Source organism: Molothrus ater, chromosome Z (assembly GCF_012460135.2).
Source record: "Molothrus ater isolate BHLD 08-10-18 breed brown headed cowbird chromosome Z, BPBGC_Mater_1.1, whole genome shotgun sequence".
NCBI classification, from domain to species: domain Eukaryota; kingdom Metazoa; phylum Chordata; class Aves; order Passeriformes; family Icteridae; genus Molothrus; species Molothrus ater.
This window is the reverse complement of record NC_050511.2, coordinates 28,455,378-28,474,453: the sequence shown is the minus strand read 5'-3', so window position 1 is coordinate 28,474,453 and position 19,076 is coordinate 28,455,378.

The following is a 19,076-nucleotide window of genomic DNA, read 5'->3' as shown; positions in this document are numbered from 1 at the left end:
ACATCATGGAGCTGTGGTATTAATGATGTTGCTCTTTCTCAAGTCAGACCTAAACTTTTCTGTTTTGGAAAAAGAAAGTAATAATTAAAATCTATGCACTCCATGTGTTTGTGCTAAATATGGGCAGTAGTACCTAGAAAGCAAAAAAAGATTCCTTTGTCAGCTCAATGTGCCTTAATAGCACAACCAGGATCAACCTCCCCTAACATTTTATGCAAGTTTGAGAACTCACTCTTTTTCTTTCCACTAGTCAAGCCAACAAGAAATTAGTTCTGAAGATATAAAATTCACTGGAACAAGAAACCAGAGTTGCAGTTAGAACCTCACAGCAGCAAAAGAGTGATCAGCCAACAATTAGCTGATATTATCCTGTCGATTTGAGGTACTTATGTTAAGGAGAAAGGGACATACTGTGAGTGCAAATTGATTGACCAAGAACACAAGAACAAAAAGAACACAAGAACACAAAAGCAAAAGTTCTGAGGTAAATATTTGGAGAACTCCTGTTGAGACCTCTACTTCATTTACTACCCCATTCTGGCATCACTATATATCCCTTAAATTGCAATGTAGCTTATTTCTTTGCCCTAAACCCCTTCTTTTTGTAATGTTACAAAAAGAAGAATGCTATGATTGCAAAAAAAATTAAAGGAACTAAACTCAAGTGGGTGATTTGACTGCATGCATTACAACACCAATTTTTCTCCAGTAGCATTTGTTGCAATTGTTAAGAGGTCAAATAAGCTTGGTGCATTGACAAGTGGCTGTGTGGCAGATCCCAGAGGCTCATGATCAGCAGCACAGGGTCTAATTGGAGGCTTCTCATTAGTGGTGTCCTCCAGATTTCAACAATGGTCCAGTATTGTTTAACTTATTCATCAATAATTTGGATGAAGGGGCAGAGGTCTCCTCAGCAAGTTCACTGATGACACAGAGCTGGGAGCAGTGGCCAATACCCCAGAGGGCCATGCTGCCCTTCAGAAGGGCCTTGAGAGGGTGGAGAGGGGGGCAGAGAAGAGCTGTGAAATTCAGCAAAGGCAAATGCAGGGTTCTGCACCTGGGGAAGATTTACCTGGGCACCACAACAGGCTGGGAGCTAATCTGCTGGGAATGAGCTCTGGGGGAAAGACCTCAGGGCCCTGGTGGACCACAAGCTGTCCATGAGCCAGCACTGTGTCCTGGTGGCCAACAAAGCCAACGGTATCCTGGGATGTATTAGGAAGAGCACTGCCAGCTGGTCGAGGGAGATGATCTCCTCAGGCCTGGTGAGACACATCTGAAATGCTGTGTCCAGTTCTGGGCTCCTCCAAACAAGCAAGACATGGAGCTCCTGGAGTAGGTCCAAAGGAGGGGAAAAAGGACAAACAGAAGATGAGGGCATCTCCCTTACTGGGAGGCTGAGGGAGCTGGTGCTGTTCAGCCTCAAGAAGTATTAAAAATACCTTAAAAATTGTGTAAAGCAGGACATGTCAAGAGCCAAGCTCTTTTTTGTGGTTTTGAGCAACAGGACAAGAGACAATGAACATGATAAAATATTGCATAGGAAGTTCCACCTGAACATGAGAAAGAATTTCTTTACTGTGCAGATGACAGTGCACTGGAACAGATTGACAAAGAGGTTATGGAATATTCCTCATTGGGAATACTCAAGAACCATCTGGATGCAATCCTGCGCAATGTGCTGTAGGATGACCCTACTTGAACAGGAAGATGACTCACTGTGTTCCCTTCCAGCCCGACTCATTCTGTGATTCTGTGATTCTGTGAAGCCCAGACCAAAAGATTTTATAATTCATACAGCTATAAAAGCAGATACAAATTCCATTTTGTTCTGTTACATACAGCCTGTTCTGTTCCCTAGGTACTGTATTTACAAGGCAGATAACGTTTACTCAATCCAGATTTTTTAGAAAGAAATTAACACTGTAAGAGTATGTTTGTGACATGAGACTCATAATCTTATATACACAATGAGTGTCTAGTGTGCTTGAACAACCATCAGAATTGTGTTGTATGGCTGTTTAGAGGTGCATTGGAGAAGCAGTTTGGATTGTTAGAAAATTCAGACGGAACAGAATGAATCTGTAATCCACATTGGAACTGTAAAGCAACAGTGACTTAAAAGGAAAAAATATATATATAATTGGCTCCAGTTTTTCTTCCTACTTCTTTTTTGAGTAATTGTGTGGCAGGGTTTCTAGACCCTATTCCATTTACAGAAATATTGAGTATGCATTACACATTAAAATAAATAATTCCCCCATATCCTTGTACTCCAAAATATGCAGTTAATTAAACTAATTTGTCAGTTTTTGTAATTTGGAAACTCTTCCTGTCATCCTCTCCAATCACTACTTATTTAAATTTCATCCTTGGCCAGTTTCATGATAATGTTTATCTGCTCCAGAGGATTGGAAATGAGAGTAATACACTGCCATACCATTTAATTTCTTTCTTAAAGCTGGAAAAAGCAAAGCATCAACTGGTCAGTTAGATAACACAATGTCCCATGTAGGGTATTTGCTTATGATAGCTGGGGGGTAATTTAATTCCTGAGCTGATTGTTTAATTGTTCTGAGTGGGCTTCCCTACAGTTAAGAATGAACTGTACACAAAGTTTCTATAAAAATTGAATGAAAAATTTCTTACATCAGAGCAGGTTATATATTACTGCAACACACATTTAACGTGGAACAGTAATCCTCCACTATTTGTATACATTTTTATATAGCTTTTATCTTGTAGAATAAAGAGAGAAAAAAGGGAATATCAAAACCCTATCTTAGAAACATGTCTTTTTTTTCCCCCAGATATCTCACTTGAGCTTTATTTCTGATTTCTATTTTAACTGATTCTCAAGAGTCTAGCAAATAATTAATACAGGTTATCTAGGTCAAATTTAAAAATTTTTACTTTTACTTTCATGCTCCGTGTGCTTTTAAACATTCAGTTTAACTGAATTAACATTCATTTAATTCCAAAACCACTTTTGTCAGATGCATTGCATGTGCTTCTGGTATTGCCACCCTTGAAATTGAAGGTTCATATGCAAAAGAGTATTTTTAATGCTCTTTCTGCTAATAAGAAAGTTCCAAACTCCCAGATCTGTAAAAATCCTAAGGGGCATTTCTCTGTAGACAAGTAAAGATGTCTGCATGTATCCTGTCTCTGCCTTGGGGAGCATGCTACTCAGAACACTATAGAGGGTAAAATAACAAGCCCATGCCCCAGCGCTTTATCATACTGCTTCATTTGCTGTAATGTGCTCTACTGTGTACCAACTATATCTTGAATCAGATGGAAACCACTGTGATGTCATTCCTCCCTCTTGGGTTGACTCTAACTTTGAACCAATTTTGCTACCAAGAGCAAAGGCATGAGGGAAGCATTTCCAGTTGCCTTAGCTTGTGTTTTTACTGATATTGCCTGCCTAGCAAACCAAAGAAAGACTAAGCTCAAGAGAAAGAGATAGCAAACAAAGGTACCATAGCATATGTTGGGGGTTAGGTTTTCTTTTTTTCTTTAGGGAGTTTTCTCCCCATTTGTTGTCATAGAGATGGTGATGAAGCCAGGGCTTCTGGCACACCATTGAAGTGGTCCTGAGAAGGGAGAGGAAGCAGTGTTTGGCAATTTCTTAGCTGGGGGTGGGTCAGTCTTTGCCTGGCTGAGAGGATAGACAGCTTTGGGGATTTGGTGCAGGACTTCTCTGCCCATGGCAGCTCGCTGCTACAGCTGAGCCTTCCTTGCCATTTCTGCTTCCTGTCAATCGGCCAGTGCTCACAGGACCTGCCACTGGACTGGGACATTTTGACATCCATCTTTGCTGGGAGAGAGACCCTCACCATTGGCCTGAGTTCCTCAGGGGAAACATAGGCCCCACCTTCTCCCTCTCTCTGGAGTGTTACAAATGATCAGCAAGAAAGCCGAATCAATAATAATAGCAAAAGATTTTATTTTCACGACCAAAAGTACAGTCTTCAATAGCCACAGTCAAAGAGATGCATCGAGCCCAGGATCGGTGCTGGGTGAACCTAGATCCAACCTCTATCGCATCGGACCTCCCTCTGTTCACAAATGCCGTTTCCAGCAGGGCTGTTTCATACAGTTTTTTCTGCCTGATGCAGAGGTGCCCTGATTTCTTTTGTCACCCCGCATATGTATGAAGTTTCTTTTTACTGTGCAGGGCTGGACAGTTGCTGTTTCTCAGGTGGTGGCAGGTGCTGATTGTGTCAGGAGAAGAAGTCGTATATTCAGAGGTATGTTCTTGACGACTTCGATTATCTTGATTGATGATCCTTATCAAGTGCAGATTGTCCCTGGGTGTTCCCAGGTGGTTCTGGGAGAAGCCCATCTCTGCAGCAACCACGTACTTTTACTTGCTGCAAGGGCTTTCTTTCCTGCTGCCACCAGGAGTTTCGTAACTTTTATGTGGTAATCTGTCTCTGGGCTGTCGGTGGTCTGAGGCTCTTTGGATTTTTGTTACATGTATAATTTATTTTACAATTTTTATTTTATATATTTTCCACACAAGCATGAATTACTTAAATCACATATTACAGGAGGAAGCCCCTGCCAGCTGCTTACTGGAGCCTTGGCTGCTGCCACCCTCACCAGAACACTGCACGGGACCATGAGAGCCAGGAGAAACCTGAAACAACCCTCCCCTCCCGCCTCCGTCCGTCCCTTGGCCACCATGACACCCTGGGGAGGCTTGGAGCTGGCGCTGGCCGCCCTTTGAAGCGCCCGCGGCACAGCGCCACCTGCAGCCCCGGGGGAGTCACTGCAGCCCTGCAGGGAGCGAGAGCGCCCCCAGGCTGCTGCGGCCGTAACTGCACCGAAGGGGAGAGCTCTGTGGGGGAATGCCGCCGCCACTGCTGCTGCTGCTGCTGCTGGGCTTCTCCCTTCTGCTCCACTTGTTCTGGTTGGTGTTGCTGTTCATCTGTCTTGTTTTAGATCTAGGCATATATATATATATACATTTGTGTGTATACCTATATCTATATACATATATGTATATATATGTGTGTATATATATCTAGATATATATGAATGTATGTATGTATGCATATATGTGTGTATATATATATGTACATATATGCATATATGTGTGTCTTGGTTTGACGTGGCAGGTGTCTGCTAAGGAAGGCAGGAGCCTCCCCTGAAAGGGAGAATGTAAACCCTCCCCACCCCTCTGAAATGCTATAAATTTTAAATTAAGGGGCTCTCAGGCAAAAAATATGGGAGCAGGAAGCAACAGTTCTTTAATAGGGAAGAAAATAAAATGATAAAATAAACAATGCAGTAAGCCAAAACAATACTGACAGTCAGAACTCAGCCTGACGCCCTGTTGGTCAGGGTGCTGGTAGTAGTCCAATTGGAAACGTGGCTGCAGTCCTCCTGAAGTGTCACATGTGGTTCTGCTGGAGCAGGGATCCTGTAGAAAAGGGTGTAGAAGAGGAACCTGAAGATCCAGTGGAAGAAAAGGCAGCTGCTGTTCCTCTGAGAAATCCAGTGGAGAAGCCATGCTGGTATTCCAGAACCTCTGGATTATATCTGGGTAGCAATGCTTGGCTCCTCCCTCTGGGCGGAGCATCTCACAATGGGATGCTATAGCTCTTATCAGTCACACAGCGACATTCAATAGCCTGTTATCAGCAGATGTCCCCTCCCGAGGGAGGAGTGATTGTGGAAGAGATAAGGAAAACTGCCCACTTAACAAAAGACAACTGCCATACAGACGGTAATAGAGTCTTGCCTTGCAATCTGGAACAATGTGCCTATATATATGTAAACAAGTGTTATTCCTTTTCCTGTATCTTTGCCTGAAAGCCCTGTAGTTTCAAAGTTATAATAATTTGAAGGGAGGGGGTCATCTTTTCCATTCCAGGCAGGTTCCACTTTCCTTGGCAGAAACCTGTCTTTTAAACCAGGACAGCATATAACACACATGCTGCAAATAACTCTGCTATTTATAATAGGGCAGGAACCTGGAAAGACAGTGAAATATGAAGAATTTCACATACCTAATAGCAACAGCTACTGATCAATACGAATTCTGCCATAGAATTGGAAAATCTGAATTCCCTAGCCTCTGATAGCAGATGTTGTTTTTGGGAGTTTTGCCTGTTATGTAATGGGTTTAGGTCACTGCTCTCCCTTTGCCTGTAACAGCCTTTATTTGACTTCTTTTATCCTTCTCAGTCTCCTCTTTTTCTCTTGAAAAGTTAGACTGGAATGTTGAAGGGCCAAAAGCAACAAAACTGCAATTTGAGAATTTGACCTACTTCTTCTCCCATTCACCTGAGGACTTCAGTCTTAACCTTGTTTCCATATCGCAGTTATGTGGTAATAAGCAACAGCAAGCACCATTTTAATAAGAGGCATTTTGCCTTATTGTCGCAGAGAGCACTTTTCCTCAGACTTAAATTTCTGTTGCAATGATGTTTTTCTTTCTAAGAGTCAAGTGGACACCCTTGTAAGCAGCCTTCTAGAATTCACTTTTTACTATCCTAGTATATACTATCATATTTGTATTTGTATTTTGTATGTGCCTTCCACTTTTCCAAGTCATCAGATGAGGTCTCATCTCTCTATTTGAATGCTGGTGGGCATACAGGACTTCCTACTGACATCATGTGGTAGGGAACTCACAAATGGTCCTTACAGCATTGTGATTTTGATGAAGTAACTCAGTCATTAACAGCTGACTGAGGGAGGATGGGATGGAGTTGATCTCCTTCACAGGATTTGTATGCTGCTGTGCTTTGGGTTTGTGACTAAACCAGCAATGATAACACACCAGTATGTTCTCTGCTCCCAAGTGGTGTTTGCACAGCACTGAGCTTCTGTCTTTTCTCCATTGTCTCTCCTCCAGTGAATAGGCAGGACATTGGGAGAGGGAACAGCCAGCAGACTCAAGCCAAATTAAGCTAAAGCACATTCTGCTCCACACGACATCATGGTTAGCAATAAAAACTGGGGGGAAGGAACTATGTACACTCATGGCTGTGGCATTTACTTTCCTAGAGCACTCTGAGGCCCCGCTCCTCAGTAACAGGCTAAACACCTCCCTGCCAATGGGAAGAAAAAAATTTCAATTTTGCTTTGCTAGCATGCTCAGCTTTCCTTAATCCATTAAACTGACTTTTTCTCAGACTACAGTTCTTCTTGCTTTTGCTGTTTTCTATTCTCTCTTCCATTCCAGCAGCATGGGGGAAGTATCTGTGTTGTTCTTACCAACTGGACAGGGGGACAGCCCATTACAAGAGTAGGAATCTTCCAGATGGCAGTAACAAGTGTCATATTACCTGTCAAATTGTGTCTTATATTACTGTTTTGCCAGCTAGAGTTGCAATACTTTATAACATGTTAACTTTTGACCAACAGCCTTCCATTAGTTATTAGTAGGTTATTTCTTTCACACTGACCTGTCTCACAACCACAGCTGACAGAGCTCAGAGATAGCAGTCCAGAGAAAGATGATATTGCTTACTTTACTTCCAACATTACACAGCAGTTTTCAGTGTAGACACACGACCTTACCATTCAGGAACACCATCAAATGGTAATAGTCAAGTCCATGGTTTCCTCATGAAAATCCTAAACTTCTTAGCTTCCTATTTTGATTCTCAAAGTGGCAGGGTATTGTTAGAAAGTTGCAGACAAAGTAAAACCTTCATATTTGGCTTCTCCTAAGGTAAGATTTTGACTGGCTGTCATGGAAAAAAAAGTAGAAAAATATTCAGTTTATCATCAATTATGAAATGAATGTGTCAGCTAATGAAGTCAGCTTTGTGGCTACAAGGTATTTCTAGATTCTCGTGAAGATTTTGATACCATGAAACAGAGACAGGTATGGCATTTTTCTTTTTGTATGCAGATGTGCATACATTATGTTTCTCTGATGTACTAAGTTTTTCCAGTGAGTTCATCCTGACCTAAAAAATGTGAAATGTACAGTTTCCTAATTCTGTGTTTTAAATATCATTCCCATTTTACTAAGGAGTCATCCAAATAATAGCACAGGATTTGTTTCTACTCAGAGTAAATAGAATAGGGACTTAAAAAGAGTAAATTTGAATTAGCAGTTAACAACAATACAATATTTTTTTTTCTTCTTAGCTTATCACAAGCTCAAAAGCTCTCTATTTTCTTCACTTTATAGAGAAAACTTATGCATCTGTAATTTGAGTAAACTATCATCTAATTAAATAATTTAGATTGAATATGCTAATGTAAAGGATCATAAAAAAAATAATTACAAAGGGACTTCAAGAGGATAATTGCAAATGAAGAATGTTGGATCCAAATAAAATTCTCGTGTCCTTTAATTACTGAAAACCCATCTAAACAAAGAATTGAGAATAACTTATTTAAGCACTGTGCACAATGAATGTCTCTTCAGACCCTTGAAAAATATTAATATGATCATGTACTTATTAGATATCACTTAACAACTTTCAAAGCCTGTGAGCTCTAGAGAAAAAAAGAAAAGGACATTTTTTATCAATGGCCCTTTTCCACAGGTCTGTGGGTAGTCTCAAGACCATGCCTCATCCCAATAGTAAGGCAACTCATGCCTTCATCAGCATCATATCCTTGAAGGTGTCAGAGAGGCAGTTCCACTTATCCAAAGTGGCTTCACACTAGCAATAACATTCAAGCTGCTTTGGAAGAAGAAACAAAACCAAAGCCATTTACTTCAGCAAACAGATGCACCCACACATGCACAGAGGACTGCACTGCAAACAGGCATAACAGCAGGCTCTGTGCATTTATATCCCCTTTTCTACAATTAGTGGGTCTGATTAGCTCTCATGTTTTGCCTCAAATATCCACTTTCTTATGCAGTGAACTGTTTGCAATGCTGCTACATGGAAAGATCGTTGTTTGTTTTTTCTTTGTACTAAAAAATCAAGATTTTGGGGAGCTTTCACGAGTTAATTTCATATTTTAAAATATTTCCACCATCCATCGTACCTGTAATTTCATCAGTATCAACAGCAAGTCATCAAAATATTATCAGTTCAGCCTTTGGTAAAGAGACAAAGATTTGCAAGGCCACGTTGCATAATCATGGGGTTCAATCAATCACTAGTAAAGTGTGACTCTCACCAGCAATTTCAGTATCCATATTTTCTGTCTTGCATCCCTATAGTAGCCTCAGAGTCCACTTATGTAAGCAGTCCCTGCAGATTTTCCTTAAAATGCCAAAACAAGCAGCAGATACAGGGAGAAGATGCAGTTCATAACCAAACCATCTCCTTGATTTGTACATGGCTTTTATAACATGACACAAGTATTTAAGAAGCATTCAACTATTAGAAGCATTCAGTTTCATTTTAAGAAGCCGAGAAAGCAGTTATTTCATTTCTACAAGAAATATGGGGAAAATATTTGATGAACTATTTGTCCAAAGGAAAAAATACAAAGGAAACATTTAAGTTGCAGTTGTATCTATTTATTAAATAGAAAGCATTCATTAGATGAAAAGTAAAAAATACATAAAATCTTGTCTTTTTATTTTTTAAACCCATCTGGATCATCCAGAAGCACAGCTGAACTACAGGTGTATTTCTGAGCAGTTTCAGAAGAAAGAAACACAATATACTAAAAAAACTATGAACCTGTAAAACATCTGTCCATCACACCATCAGAATATTCAGCCAAATACACAGAGCACCCAGGCTGAGGACAACAAGAGGTGAAAGAGTCTAGACACATATCATCTCAGATTGTAAAAGAAACTGAAAACCATATTGAAAACCTAAAAATGTGAATACAGCAGTCTGTTTTCTACCCTGGTATGATTTGAGGGTATAAAGAATTAAGCTTTTCTTGATAGACAGAAACTAAAATAACTGTGTATGGAAATACAAGAATTTTGCATAATTGTGCAAGACCTATTACATTCCCAGGGAAAAGACCTTGATTGAAGCCAGTTTGGTGTTTCCTTGCATAGACATTATTTCCAATTAGTAAGTTTCAAGTTTAAGGTTTAGAGTTGGTTGTAGTTTCTGAAAGAACACTGCTGAAAACTACTAAGATTTGTGCAGCCATAAGGGAAACCATCAAAGAAATAATGGCTCTGAGTTGACTACTATAGAGAATTCAGCCTGCTGAACCTGGGGTTTATGGGACAAGCCCTTTGTACTGCTGTTGAAATAATTTAGTAGAGAGAGACTGAGTTGATTTCTAGGATTCTCTACAAGTATTTAAATGAGAAAATATAATGTACAGATCCAATAAATACCCGAATTTCCTGGGCTTGGACCAGAAAGAGAAGTATACCTTCTGCTGAAAATTGTACTCGTGAAAAACCAAGAGATGAGAATTTATGTAAATTTCAGTATGTGTGTACACAGCAACAAACACATTGCAGCTGGGCTGCATTCCTGAAAAAGAGGCATAAAATTAGGGAAAACATTAGAAATCTGCAAACTTACCTATAACCCAACTGCAGAAGAAGAAAGTAGAAAAAATAGGAAATTACTTTTACAGTTATTTGTCACCTAGCATTATTTGTAGGAACTGAGATCAAACAGAAACAGAACTTACCACCTGTGAGTGAGGAGAAAGCCTGCAACTTAAGAAATAAACCCAGAGAATTAAAATTCTCTGCTTCTATTTTAACTTATTTACCTCATTTTGATAGTAATTAGATACAATGCTTCCCCCTAAAAATATTTTTTTTAGCCCTTAAAAAATGCAGGATTATTGAAAATTGAGCCAGTCTCTAAGGCAATTGTGGTGTGATATGATCGTGTGTGAGCTGGTGAACAAAGGCTTAGGATGACTCAGATGCACCTTCATTGATGGCACCATACTGTTTTCCCCTGCCCAATTATCTAGCACTCAGGGGGAAAGAACTGCAGCTCTCTAATTGGTAGAATTTATGGCAACTTTCTTTTCCCTTTGAGGAAAGTTGCCCTCTGAGACACTGACTGAAACTCTTCAGAAACAGTAACAGCACAACCCAATATAGCCATGTCTCATTCTAATTTTGCAAGCCATATGTACAGTATGTGTTCTTAATAGATTAGATAAATCTTTCAATGAGTTTCAATAGCTTACTAGAAAATTATTTTCAGACTTTGGTAGACTGTTGGTAATATTGCTACCAACCTATTTTCTATTCCTGCCAACAGCTGCTTCAAGAATCTAGCTTGCCCCAGCTGCCACAGCTATTCCTATAAAGTTCTGGTAACACTTTTTGAACTAGATTTTCTGCTGTAGTTTTCAGAGGAAACTCCACAAAAGCTTACTCTAATATATCGGAAGTACGAATGTCCTTTCTAGCAAACCCAGGAAATATTCAATGCTGTAATTACTAGGATGAGAAGCAAAAAGTCTAGTTAAATTGCAATCTTTTTGAACCCAGTGTCTTCTGCCAAAGTTCATCCTGATCATTGACACATAAACAAACTGTAACATTAAGGTGATTATCTGAGACATAAGCCAATAGACTACAACTGCATAAAGAACAGGTAGTGACACATGTAGTGCTCCAGTTGACTGAAACAGACAATTCTTTTGGAGCTTCATGCAAGCAGATTGTTTAACAGGCTTTTTTTGGCCTGTTCCAGGAGCAAAGAAATTAGAATCTGAGGAGAGATGACTCTCTACAGCCTAGTGCAAGTCCCTTCATTACCAACAGAGGTTACCATGCTGCAAAAGTAGCTCCTGACTTTTAATAAAATAAACATGATCCTTATAGTGCGCAGTGGTCATGATTCTCAAGAAAATGTATGTGTCTAATTCCTAAAAAATGAAGGAACTTGATAGCTGTTATACTACTTGTATGGCTAACTGTGGGAATCCTTAAAATCAGAGGGTTTTGGGAAAGCTGCAAAAGGCAAGACTCAGAGACAGCAGAACTGCAATTAGAGCTAAGTGGTAGCTCTAAGATTTGTCAGCAGAAAAGTTACATAAGTAGAAAAGTAAGGACAAATAAAACAATAGTCTGTGAATAACTCCCTAAGCTGCAGAAAAGTATATCTAGCAAGATATTAGGAAGTTCTAAGCTTAATAATGGAACTCTATGCATTGTATCTAAATGCTTACAAGCAGGTATTGTAAAATAAAGCAGATATTGTATTCGAAATAAGCAATCATTGTTTTAACAAAAGGTACATGTGCTTATAGTGGTTGAATAAATCTACTGTCAATATGCTTTTGCTTTGTGCGAATACTCAAAAAACTTTCAAAGTGAGTTGTAACATTGAGTTCTTTGTCTGCTGCCTGGGATGTGAGCTGCTGGCATCTTCCCATTGTCATAACCATGTAATGAGACTGATGCTGGAAAATAAACAGCTCAAGGCGTGTTCCACAGCAGTCCCATCCATTTGTGATTTGTACATAGCCCCCAGACAGCAACAGCTAACAATTACTTAATTCACCACAATTAGGTAAGTATTTTCAACCAACTAAAACTCACATGAAACCATGCAGGTGTTAACATGAATTTCAAAGGAAAAAAAGTAGAATTCCATGGTTAGGAAGATGATAAGGCAAACACAGACACAAAATCCTACCCTTCAAGAAATCTAGATGAGAAAAAATTACCCTGACTCTAAATATATATAGATATATATAAAATTAAATTATATATACTCCAGCATAAATAGCATGCATTAACTGCCTACTAGCAGCACTCTGTGAATCAGTTTCTGGGCAGAGACATTGCTTCCACATTCCACTTTCCACTTGCACATTCCCTTCCCCATACATAACCTTATCAAAACCAGATAAAACATCAGCTAAGTGACAGCATATTCTGTTGTCCTGAAAAATATTATTTAATATCATGAAAGATCAAATTTTGGTTTTAAATCAAACTGTTTTCTAGAAAAGGGATATGGGATATTTAGGTATTTTCTTTTCAATAAATGTGGTAAATTGAAATTATTGACTGCTTTGCTGAATAACAAATTTTTAAGTATTTTAAATACCTGTGGGAATACTGAAATTTTTTTATATGCTTTGACAATGTTTGCTGCATGTTTGTTGCTACTGCTTTACGTTAATGTCTATACACTTACAGTGGACAATGTGCTACTTTTTCATCTTTGGATTTGCTGAAATTTCAGTGTGAGGACAACAAAGACATCTAAGATAGCATCTTAAAACTGAGTTTATGGCATGTCAAAATCACAGGCATCTTGTATTTGAAGGTGTTTATATTAGCAGCACCTGAATACAAATTATCACAAGTTCCATTAAACATAATTACATTATACCTAAATATAAATTGCTGTATCAAAAAAATATATTTTTACAAATCAGCTTTCAAATATATACAGAACGCATTAAACTGAGGAGCTCAAGATGTCAGGGCACACCTACATTTGTTTGAGAAAATGTGACAACCGTGTGCCAAAATACACTTGAATTATCTTCTAAACCAACAGCAAAATGTCTTCAGGATGGGTTTTGCAAACCAGTCTCTAGTCGTTGGTATTACCAAGCAGCTTTGTCAGATTCCTTTGTTAAGATACAGCTATAGATTATATCAATTCATTCTGTGGACATATCCAGAAACTAAGATTTGCTTGATTCCCAGACAAGACTGACCACTTAAACCTGCTGGCATTCAAATGCTCTCATCTTTTCACCTCTGATGCATAGGTTATAAATTATTATTTCTGATTAGTAAGTTTGCATATGGATTGGCAAACTAGGGCTAGGTTTTGGATATAATATAAAATGGGTGTGTGCAGAATGCTCTGTTTGTCCCCTGCTGAGGGTATAAAAAAACATGACTTGGAGTATTTTTACAGACTGTGGTTTTCCAAAACACATTATTTGAATATAAACTTCTTTGTCCCTTCTCTCTCCCTAAATCAAGTTCCAGCTCTCCCCAAACCATAAACAAATTTTCCTTCTTGGTACTATTCCTTAGTCCTCTCCCATCTTGTACTGCATCTCCCTAGTACTCCAGCTAACTTCAGCTTCTGACAAGACTGAGTAGATTCATTTCATCATGACTATTTCTGTTTTGCTGATCCCGCTCTGAAGATTATGAAACAAATTGCCAACTCTGGCTAAACTGGCCTTCCAAAAAAAAAAAAATCATCTAGCTCTGCTCTTACTGACAACCAAGAAAATAAGCACCTTGCCTGGATGAGACTTTGTCTGTTCTTTCATTCAATACTTCTTCACTCAGGGTGCCCAGCTGCAACGGGAGCATGGTTCTTCCATCTTCTCTGAAGACAGTCCTGACACCCTTCATTATCCCACACACTCCCACACAAGTCTCAGTTCTGCACAGCTTCCCCCAAATTTGTGTTTTGGGCAACAAAGGCCATTAACACTAACGGCAAGGTGAAAAATCACGACTTATGAAACCAGACCTCAAACCCTTGTAACTCTTTAAGCAAAGAGTGTTTAAAGGAAGGAGTTAAAATAAACTCTATAATGTTCACTGAGTCAGATCTAAGACTCCTGCTATTGAAGGGTGGATCTAAGCGCTGGTGGGAGAGGCTCCTGACTGAGCAGGCAATAGAATAGAGCTCATACCTCCTGTTCTGTTGCAAGGATCCACAGGCTGCTCTGACTCGGATCAGCTGTTGTTTTCTAATTTCTTTGGGCCACCTGCTGTCAGTACTAATTCTGTAGATAGCAAAGCAGCCAGAGGAGAGGTGGGGCACAAACATACTCTACTTTAGTTGAAGTAGGAAAGTATCAGAGACTAACACAATTCTGAAAGTTGTACTTTGCATGTGCTATTCTTTCCTAGGCATTAAGTACAATAAATGCAGAGTTTACAAACCATCAAGTTTAATGTACTAAAAAACAATTAGTAAATATGATCCTCCAGAGAAGTTTCCCTCCGTGTCCTCTCCATTCAAATATTCCTTAAGCTTAGTAGCAAAACTGAGCATCTCTCACCTCATGCTATTACTTTCTTAGTAATTTGTGGATGGTTGGTAATAACACTGGAGGAAATCTTCCTCCCTGACTAGCACTGCAGGAGTGCCTATCTGCAATGCAGATGCCTGCTGTTTTCAGTACGTGACATCCACAAACATCAGTAATCTTAGAAGAGCAAAGGGGAAAAAAGACGGAAAAAAAAAACCCTTCACCAATTAAGTGTCACTTATTTATCCATGCATCTTATCTGTTTTCAAAAGCTTAACCATCTTATCAGATTATGCTACTATAAAGATACAATAACGAAACAATTTTTTCTTCACATATCATGTATAGTGAGAGTGAAGAGTATGTAGCACAGAAATATTGTAATTCACCAGTCTTCTAGGTATTTATTGATGCCCAGGGCAACTAGTTCTTAATTCTGCTCCTAGTACTTGTACAAATTCTGCCAAATAACTTCAAGCACGTTACTTCATCTTCCTGCAACCTACTTGAGGTTATCACAGTCCCATGGGCTTTACCTGTAATACAGAAAAGAATCATAGACTCATTTAGGTCAGAGAAGACATTTAGAATCCTCAAGTCCAACTGTTAACCAGGCACAGCTAAGGTCACCACCAAACTATGTACCTGAGTAGCACACCTATATATTTTTAATAATATTCCCAGGAATGGTGACTCAAACAATTTCCTGGGCAGCCTGTTCCAATGCTTGACAACCCTTCCAATGAAGAAATTTTTCCAGTTTTAATATCTTGTCTCACCAGTTGTTACCTGGGAAAAGAGACCAATCCTCGCATGGCTGCAGCCTCCTTCTAGGTGTGTGTACAGAGTAAGGTCTCCCCTGAACCTCCTCTTCTGCAGGCTAACCAACCCCAACCTCCCTCACCTGCTCCTCACAGAATTCATGTTCCAGACCCTTCACCAACTCTGCTGCCCTTCTCTGGACACCTTCAAGCACCTCAATGTCTTTCTTGTACTGAGGGACCCAGAATTTAGCACAGGATTTGAGGTGTGGCCTCACAGTGCTGAGTACAGGGGGACAATCCCTGCCCTGCTCCTGCTGGCCACACCATTGCTGGCACAGGCCAGGATGCCATTGGCCTTCTTGGCCACCTGGGCACTGCTGGCTCATGTTCAGCTGCTGTCACCAGCACCCCCAGGGCCTTTTCCTGTGGCAGCTTTGCAGCCACTCTGCCCCAGCCTGTGGCACTGCCTGGGCTTGCTGTGACCCAAGGGCAGGACCCAGCACTGGGCCTTGTTGAGCCTCACACCACTGGCCTGGGCCCATGGTCCAGCCTGTCCAGATCCCTCTAGATCAGTACTCCTGCTTGACTTGGTGTTACCTGCAAACTGACTGAGGAAACACTCTTTGTACAGATCATCAATAAAGGTATTAAACAAAACTGGTCCCAGTACTGAGCCCTGGGGAACACCACAGGTGACTGTCAGCTGGATGTAACTCCATCCACCACTACTCTCTGTGCCTGGCCACACAGCCAGTTTTTTACCCAGTGAACAGCACACCCTTTACATTTGTGGGCTGCCAGTTTCTTTAGCCTACATATGGAAAATGGTGTCAAAGTCAATACTGAATTCTAGGTAGACAACATCCACAATCTCATTCACTAATCAGTTCATCTTGTCATAGACAGAGATCAGGTTGGTCAAACAACAGGATCAGCATTTCACAAACCCCTGCTGGCTGGGCCCAGTGCCCTAGTTGTCATGTGATAGTACTTAGGGTGATCTGCTCCAGACTGAGAGGCTTGTAAATCCCCTTGTCCTCCTTTGGACTCATCCTGTAGATGGACACTAAATTTGCCACCCACCAGTCATCTGGGATCTCTCAAATTGGACAGGACTTCTGGTAAAAGATGCAAAGTGGCTCAGTGAGCACTGCTACCAGCTTCCTCAGTGCCCCTGGAGGAGAATCATCTGACCCCCTCAGATCTGTGTGTGTCTAAGTGGTACAGAAGGTTGCTGACCATTTCCTCTTGGATTGTGGGAGCTTCATTCTTCTCCCCATCCCTGTCTTCCAGCTCAGGAGCCTGGTTCCTCACAGAACAACACTGGTCTTGAATGAAAGTCTGAGGCAAAGAAGGCAGCAAGGAACTCAACCCTTCCCTCATCTTTTGTCATTACACTTCCACATAGTCTCCAATAAAGGACAAACAGTGTCCATTTTTCCTACTAATATGTTTATAGAAACATTTTTTATGATGCTTTATGGCAGTAGCCAGATAAGATTCCAGTTGTAGTTTGGCCTTCCTATTTTTTTCTCCGCACAACCTCACAATACCCTTGAAATTCTACTGAGTTGCATGTCCCTTCTTCCTAAGGTCATAAACTCTCATTTTTAACCTGAGTTCCAGCCAAAGCTCTCTTTTCAGCCAGGCTGGTCTTCTCTCCCACTGTCTTGTCTTTCAGCACATGGGAATGGCCTGCTCCTGCACCTCTAGGATCTTCTTCTTGAAAAACCTTCAACATTTCTGGACACTTTTGCTCTTCAGAACTGCCTTCCAACAGACTCCGGCCACCAGTCTCCTACACTGCCATCTGGAAGTCCAAGGTAACAGTTCTGTTGACCTGCCTCCTTACCACTCCAAGAACCAAAAACTCTAGCATTTCATTATTCCTATGCCTAATACAGCTTCCAACCATCACATCACCCACTCATCCTTCTCTTCACAAAGGGATGCCTTCCCTAGCTGGTTCACTCAACAGCTGTGTCACAAAGTTGCCTTCCATACATGTCAGCAATCCCCTTAGGATGCAAATATATCAGGACAGAGGAGGGATTAAGACTGTAGACTGCTTTTAAAAGACAGCATAATGATTCTAGCTATTTGTACCTATTCTTCCATGAACTCTCAATTTTTTTTTTCTTCTTTATCTAAAACAAAAGACAGAAATTTAAAATTAATCCAAGGTAATCTGTGCAGTAAAATCTACTCCTGACTTTCACTTTTCAGTGCTGGCCTTTCATTTTATGTGTCCTGAAGCCTAAGCTTCAGTATGTTGGATTCCATTTCTGTAGGGACTTTGATATTCTTAACAGTAGACTTGTTCACAGCTCAAGAAAAATTGTCTAGAGCATTATTTATGATTATTTTTTTCTTTAAAACACTCTTGTGCAATATTTAATACCAAGTTTCATACTAAAACATAGGTATAAAAGTAATAAATACAATTGTCCAGCATTGTTTTCTTGAATACAGGAAACCAAGCCAGGATGGTCTCTGAGGTATCTATGCTTCTTACCAGCCAGGAAGATCCTCCAAAGTATTACAGCAATACAGCAATTCAGGGATAAAAGCTCTCTCTTGCTGTCTTCTTCCATGAAGCAAAAAAAAAAAAAAAAAAAAAAAAAAAAAATTGTATATGCATTCACAGGAGTCAGGCTTTCCCTGAAGTTTCATGGACTGTGGACAAAAGGGAACAGTGTTGATTTATTTTAAATACACAGAGCACAAAATTAATTATTGTACAAGCTGAAGCATGTCTGTTACAAACAACCAATTCTGATGAAAAAATTGCCAGTTAGGATAATTCAGGACTAATGTTGGTAAGCTGTTTCAAAAGCTAATTGTATTTACTTAATACTTATGCCCCTAAATGATAAAATGGTAAATTTAAAAAGAAACATAAACTTCTACTTACATAATTATCATGCTAAAGCAGGGCTGGTTTATGACTTAAAATGCCAGAAGCTTGCTGTTTTTTTTAATTTGCTCTAAGTCCTGTCTTAAAAAAAACTGAAAGCGAGTGAAAATTCAGAAAATATCTATCCTGTTTTGAGAGAACACAGCATGGTACGAAACTTTCAAGATATTTATAATACCTATAACACCTACAACTTAGGTACAGATCAATGAACAAGTTAGATTTACATTCCATTTTTAGAGGCCATATTCAAAGACCCCTTTCCCAGGGTGTAGATATGAGATTTCTCCTCTTTTCCTGTTCAGGTCTCCTTCACATCTGTGTATGGTGGATACACCCAGGGGGGTCAGGGGCAACTTGAATGATGAGAAGTTGGAGCTGCCTCCCGCTGGAAACATATGATTTCACATGGCTCCAACAAATCCACCACAGACCAAGATGGTGGCTTCTCTGGGAAAGAAACTTAAGAGAAGGCAAACTGCTTTTCCCTCCCTTAAGAAGAGGAGGGAGTAAAAAAGAGTAAGAAACAAAAGAGG